Source organism: Pinus tabuliformis, chromosome 6, assembly GCF_031772625.1.
Source record: "Pinus tabuliformis cultivar Carrire ecotype Pingquan chromosome 6, CPIR1, whole genome shotgun sequence".
In the NCBI taxonomy this organism is placed as follows: domain Eukaryota; kingdom Viridiplantae; phylum Streptophyta; class Pinopsida; order Pinales; family Pinaceae; genus Pinus; species Pinus tabuliformis.
The window spans coordinates 239947498-239954743 of NC_142292.1; the positions used below are offsets into that span (position 1 = coordinate 239947498).

The 7246-nt window shown below is 35.9% G+C and overlaps 1 pseudogene; it reads left to right on the forward strand.

Moving 5' to 3' along the window:
• Window positions 1-280: 280 nt before the first annotated feature.
• LOC149258291 (ubiquitin domain-containing protein DSK2b pseudogene) lies at window positions 281-829 on the forward strand (annotated as a pseudogene).
• Window positions 830-7246: the final 6417 nt, after the last annotated feature.

Consider the following 7246-nt stretch of genomic DNA (forward strand, 5'->3'; position numbering starts at 1 on the left):
TTTATATATACAACACATAGAATTGCATCAGCCCAAAACATCAATTTTACATTTTTGAAAAACATCATGGACCATACCATATTTAAAGGTGGTATTTGGGGATGGTGTTATTGAAGGAAGGGTTATGGAGAGGCACACGCGCTATGGGAGGAGGTAACTATGATAGCAGCGTATTATGATATCAAAAGGGAAACACAGTTGAAATAATCCAACAGGTTTGTTTGGTGCAGGACTTCCTGAGTTGCAACAAGTTCAGCAACAACTTACACAGAACCCCAACATGATTCGTGAAATGATGAATATTCCTGCCATTCAGAACCTTATGAACAACCCTGATTTGATGCGAAACTTGATTATGAGTAATCCACAGATGCACGAAATTATTGACAGGAACCCAGATCTTACGCACATACTCAGTCATCCTGGCACTCTTAGACAGACTTTGGATGCAGCAAGGAATTCTGAACTCATGCGAGAGATGATGAGAAATATTGAAGGCTTTAACATGCTCCATCGTATGTATGAAATAGTTCAAGAGCCATTTCTCAATGCGACAACAATGGGAGGTGATAGTGGGAATGACTTGGGCTCTAATCCTTTTGCTGCTCTGTTTGGACAGCGTTATACTGAAGCGAATTCACATATGCCAAGGGCCGAGGTATGGACTGTGTATGGAGGAGGGCCGTGGAGGAGGGTCGTGGAGGTATCGACGAGTAGTCGTATGGGAGCAGCGTTCAAAACTGGGAGGCCTTTAAACCGGAGTTGGTTGATATATCGCAGTTACGATACCATATATATCGGGTATGGCAACAGTGGGGAGAGCGCATAAAAGGCTGAGCGTTTTGTATGCAAGTATCAAGCAGCAACAGGAGCAGCATAGCAGAGAAGGCAGCACTACAGAAACGTTCAAGTCAATGAATAACATGTCACAAGAAGGAATTTTTGTTGATTAAATTGTCAGACCAGTGGAAGCGTCAGCGTCAGAGCTGCCAGGCTTAGCCAGAATGGCAGATCTGATGAGTAGAAGAGCCCGAACAAAGAGGAGTTACAAAGGTGCACGCAGAATGTCTAAACCTAGAGACCTGAGATCTGATACCGTGTCAGACTAGGAGGTAACTCCTCAAATCAAATCGTGTTATTCATCCAGGTTGTTCATTATTATATACAAGAGGGAGTGACTGTTCAGTTCATCTCCTAATGAATCTCCATCTTCTCTGTTATTTATTTACACTAATTACATTTGTTCACCCAATCCCTATGATTAGGTGTCAACAAGTTGGTTGCATAACATTTGGTATCATAGCTTTGGATTCTAGGGTTTCGTTGGTTCAAACAGGTCATCGTGGAATTTTCACGATATATATTTTTTATACAAAAATTCATAAGCTGAAATTTCAACCACATGGAGCTGAAATCTTGATGAAATTCGTGTACGAATTTCAGATCTTGTTTCGCTATATTTTCGGAGATACGATATGTTGAAGTTAGGGTTTTTGCAGGCTCCATAATTCCATTTCAAATAGGTGACCTAGGGAAAATTGTCATAAGTTTTTCTCTGAGCAATGGATTTACATTCCTAAAAATTAACAAAAATAGGATGGACTTTAGTTTATTGGATACCATTTTTAGGATCGAAGGTCGAAACGGTGACACATGGAACTCCATACAAGGTCTCTCTACCAAACCAGTCTATAATCATGTCATCGTGGGAGATTGGGAATAACTCTTTATTAAAGAATAAAATATTGGTATGACTTATTGGGTTGGAAATAAGAGTTATATGGCTACTACAGGACATAATTTTAGATCTTGGAGATTCACAATTATAGAGATACAACAATTTCAATATCTAGCTCCTAAAAATCAAGAAAAAAATGTGTATTATTTAAATTGTTCATAACTTTTGTTTGAAAAAATAGTTTGAAGTGATTCAAAGGGCATAGTGAAGCATAGATATCATTGTTTGATTTCAAAATGAATCATACAAAAAAAATGGACAAACCTAGTAAGCAACCAAAAATCTCTTATATGACACATGAAGAAGAGGAAGAAATGAAACATGATATATCAAAATTGCGAGATCAAGTACAAACAATTTCACTCTCGCAACGAGTAACAAAGAATGAAATGGAAACTAATATGGATGGTATAGAAGAAAAAATGAAAGGAAACATGGAATATTTGAAGAATGTCTTAAAATTAGACATGGAAGGTTTGAAGGAAGGTTAAACAAAGTTGCTACAAAAAATTCTTCCTAATGGTGAAAAGGTATTACATGAAACTCATGATGAGAACAAAAGAAATGTTAATCATGATTTCATAGATTCTAACGTTGGATTAAAGAACCACCATATTCCAAAGATCGATATGAGGAATTTTGATGGAAAGGATCCGGTAACATGCATACTACAAATGGAGCAATATTTTGATCTCCATAATGTGCAACATACACAAAAGGGATGCATTGCAACTTTATATTTAGAACCCAATCAGTTTGTATGTTATAGATGGTTTTTTTCTCATAAACCACTTGTCACTTGGTCAATTTTTACGGAGGAAATGATAGTGCATTATGAGGATACAAAGAGAAACACCTTCTTTAGCCAATTGATAAATCTCAAACAAAAGGGTTCAATGGCAGATCACATTGACAACTTCCAAAAATTGAATATAAGGGTAAATGATATTTTAGAGGAGCATAGGATTGATGCTTTTGTAGGGACTTTAAAGGATAACATCAAACATGAGGTTCACCTTTGGGAACCTGATTCATTGGAGAAGGTATTTGGGTTGGCAAGAAAAATTGAAAGAAAAATTATGGCAAAAAGGAAGCCTATCGCTCACAACTATAAATATAGAAGTGTTGTGGATCCTAACCTTCCACAACCTACAAGGTTGACACCACAACGATTGGAAGAAAAAAAAGCAAAAGTGCTTTGTTATAGTTATGATAGAAAATACACTAAAGGTAATATGTGTGCTGAGAAGAGATTATTTTACATAGATTGTGAAAAGGAGGAAGAAAAGGATCAAGAAACTTCAAAAGAAGAAGATATACACTAGGAGCCAACCCTAGAGAAAGAAGAAATGAATATGACCATATATTGTAATGCATTGGAAGGAATTACCACTCCTCAAAATCTTAACATAGAAGGACATATCAAGAAGAAAAAGGTAATAGTGTTTATTGATTCAGGTAGTACCCATAATTTTACTCATTGTAAGATAGCTAAGGAATTGAATTCCTTCCTATATCCAGCAACAGAGTGTCAAATGATGGTTGCAAATAGAGGAACTATAAATTTCTCTGGAAAGTGCCATAATATCAAGCTAAACATGGGGGAATATGTATTGAATATTCCAATGCTTTCCATTCCAATGGGTGGTACTGATGTTGTACTAGGAATCCAATGGTTACAATCTTTGGGTATGATAGCTTTTAATTTCAAGAAATTTTCTTGAAATTTGTTTGGGAAGGAAAGGAAGTTGAATTAAGGGGTATCAAAAGGAAACCCATAAATATAATCAGTGCTAATGGCATGAAAAATATTCCAAGGAAAAAAATGGGGTGTAATTGCACAATTATGCTCACTGTAGGTTCAAACATCGAAATCATTTATTTCTTGAGATCTGCAAAAAGTCTTGGATAATCATTTCAAGTTTTTTGAGACTCCCAAAGGCTTCCCACTATTCATGATCATGATCATGTTATTCATTTGATTCGGGGAAGTGTTCCTCCAAACATCAGGCCTTATAGATATCCCTATGCCCAAAAGAGTGAATTTGATTGTATGGTTACATAAATTCTAGAGGTCGGTATACCTAGTCAAAGTTCTTTCTTTGCTACAGTAGTATTGTTTCACAAGAAGGATGGATCATGGCGCATGTGTTTGGATTATAGGGAGCTCAACAAGCTCATTATTAAAGATAAATTTCCCATTCCTGTCATTGATGAATTACATGGAGCAATTTACTTCACCATGTTGGATGTTCGTTCAGGATATCAACAAATTAGAATGAAGACTAAGACATTCCGAAAACAACACCTAGAACTCATGAGGGTCATTATGAATTTTTGGTCATGCCTTTTGGCCTTACCAATGCACCTTCTAAGTTTAAAGGTTTGATGAATTCCATTTTCAAACCCTTCCTTAGAAAATTTGTGTTAGTATTTTTTTGATGATATATTAATCTACAATAAGTCTTGGAAGGAGCATGTTCAACATGTTGATAGGGTGCTCAAACTATTGGAGGAGAAACAATTATATGCAAAAACCTCTAAATGTTTCTTTGGAGTACAGGAGGTGGAATATTTGGGTCATATTGTATCTCATGAGGGTGTTAAGGTAGACCCTAACAAAATTAAAGGCATTAACAAATGGAAAATCCCCACAACCATAAAGAATCTATGAGGATTTCTCGGGTTGACAGGGTATTATCACAAGTTTTTTAAGAACTATGGGAGAATAGCAACACCTCTAACAACATTACTAAAGAAAGATGCATTTTATCGAACTCCAGAAGAAACTAATGCATCTAAACATCTTAAAGAGGCAATGTGTCAAGCACCGACCTTAGCTATTCCAGACTTAAAAAAAACCCTTATTGCGGAATGTGATGCCTCATGAAATGGAATTGGTGTTGTTATAATGCAAGAAGGAAGACCCATTACTTTTGAAAGCCTTCCATTCAAAGGAAATAATTTCCACAAACCTATTTATGAGAAGGAAATGTTGGCAATAATACATGCACTAAATAAATGGCGACCTTACCTAATGGGAAGACACTTCAAGGTAAAAAAAAATCATGATAGTATTAAGTACTTTTTGGAACAAATATTATCTTCAGAAGAGAACCAAAAATGGGTCACAAAGATGTTGGGATATGACTTTGAAATCATCTACAAAAAAGGGAAGCAAAATGTTGTTGCAGATGCACTCTCAAGAAAGGATGGGGATGTGGAAGGATTGCTTTGTGTCATTTCTATTATCCAACCAGATTGGATAGCCGAAGCAAGGGATGAATGGAAGAATGACGAAGAAGTGTGGACACTCATTCAAAAGTTGCAGCAAGATCCCAGTACATCTGATACATTTAGCTCGAAAAATTTATCATTATGGTACAAAGATCGCTTCTTTGGCATAATTCCCAACTCAAACAAAAGATTCTTTTGGAATTACACACCTCTCCCTTAGGAGGGAACTCAGGATTTTTAAAAACTTACCACAGGGTCAAGAAGGATTTTTTTTGGGATGGCCTTAAATCTAAAATTCAAAAGTTTGTGGTGGAATGTTTAGTTTGCCAAAAAAATAAAATTGAGACAATTAAGAACCCGCGTTGCTTACAACCTTTATCCATTCCAAGTCAACATTGGGAGGAATTTTCAATGGATTTTATGATAGGTTTACCAAATTCTGAAGGAAAACGTGTCATCATGGTGGTAGTTGATAGACTTACCAAGTATGCATAGTTTTGTGAATTATCTCATCCATTTAAATTCAGTATAGTTGATACTACATTTATGGAAACAATTCAAAATCTACATGGAAATCCAAAAATTATTGTAAGCGACAAAGATCCCACTTTCATTGGAAACTTTTGGACGAAATTATTTTCTTGTTTGGATACTCAACTAGCTCATAACTCATTTTATCATCCTCAATTTGATGGGAAAATTGAGATAGTGAACAAATATTTTCAAGGATATCTTCATTTCATTGTATCTAATAAACAAACACAATGGGTCAAGTGGTTATCTTTTGTTGCATGGTGGTATAACACTTCCTTCCATACTGCAGCAAAAATGACCCCATTTACCGCACTTTATGGATATCATCTACCATACACCACATCATATTTAAGAGAAAATTCTAAGGTTCAAGCAGTGGAAGATCACATCGAGCATCAAAAACAAGTTCTCCAACTCTTAAAGGATAACCTCACTTTGGTGTGGAACCGAATGAAACAACAGGAAAATCAACATCGCAGCGAAAGAAGTTTTGATGTAGGCGATTGAGTATTTTTACGGCTACAACCATACAAAAAAATGTCCCTCAAGCAAGCTAAGAAGGATAATAAATTATCACCAAAGTACTATGGTCCTTACAATGTGTTGCAAAAGATTGGTACTATGGCATACAAATTGGAGCTTCCCGTATCTTCCTGAGTGCACCTAGTTTTCCATGTTTCATGCTTAAAGAAGGTTATAGATGAAAAGCTCCAAATTCAAACAATATTTCCAAAACTTGACTAGGAAGGAAAAAACATATTGGAACCTGAAGCAGTCATGAAAACAAGAACTCAATGGCTTTGAAATCAATCAATTTTAGAGTATCTCATAAAGTGGAAGAACTTACCTGCTGAAGATTCCACATGGGAGGATGATAATTTTATATAGAAGCATACATAACTACTCAAGCATTGAGGACAACATTTTTTTGAAGGAGAGGGGCATGTTAGGTCCCTATAATACTAGCGTAGCCCCTTATTGTTATTGTTGTGTCAATGTGGTCCCCATATTGTTATTATTGTACCCCATAGAAGCCCATTATTGTTATTGTTGTGCTCTTACATTATTATTGTTATATAGGCTCTGATTATATTTTGACCCCTTAGAATCCTATATATAGAAAGGATATTTTGTCATTTGAATCATCCAAGAATTGTTCATTTATGTATGTAAAGGAGGTCTCCCCCTCGAAGAGGAATTTTTTTAAGTCGTTGACATATATTTTTGTGAGCTAGTTGCATAACAGGTCCCATGAATTTTGCCACATTATTTGTGGAATTTTGATCCATAAACTGTCGTGGATATTCCACTGGACAGTTCGTCATAATAGATATGCTAATAATATTTTAAAATTTTAATTTTTTACACTATTTTAGTTTTGTTAAACTCCTAGATCTGTGAATTTAACTGTAATTAGTACATGCATTCAAATGGAAATTATGCAGAAAAATGGAGAACGATAGAATAGAGCTCTCACACACATGTAAGACACAGTATATTCTTTGGGAAACCCTTTTGGGAGAAAACTCATCTGCAAGGTGAGGCTGCTTCTCTCTCTTTCTCTATCTGGAAATATGGTTGTGTGTACAAAGAAGTAATGCTTGTGCCCATCAGTTGCTATAGTGCACAAACCCTTTGTGTGCTCTACCTCCTATCTCTCCTGGCTATCTTTGCTAAGGTATGGAACAAAATTCTCTTGAAAGAATGGAATGCCTCTTCCTCCTAGTGGCCCAGTTA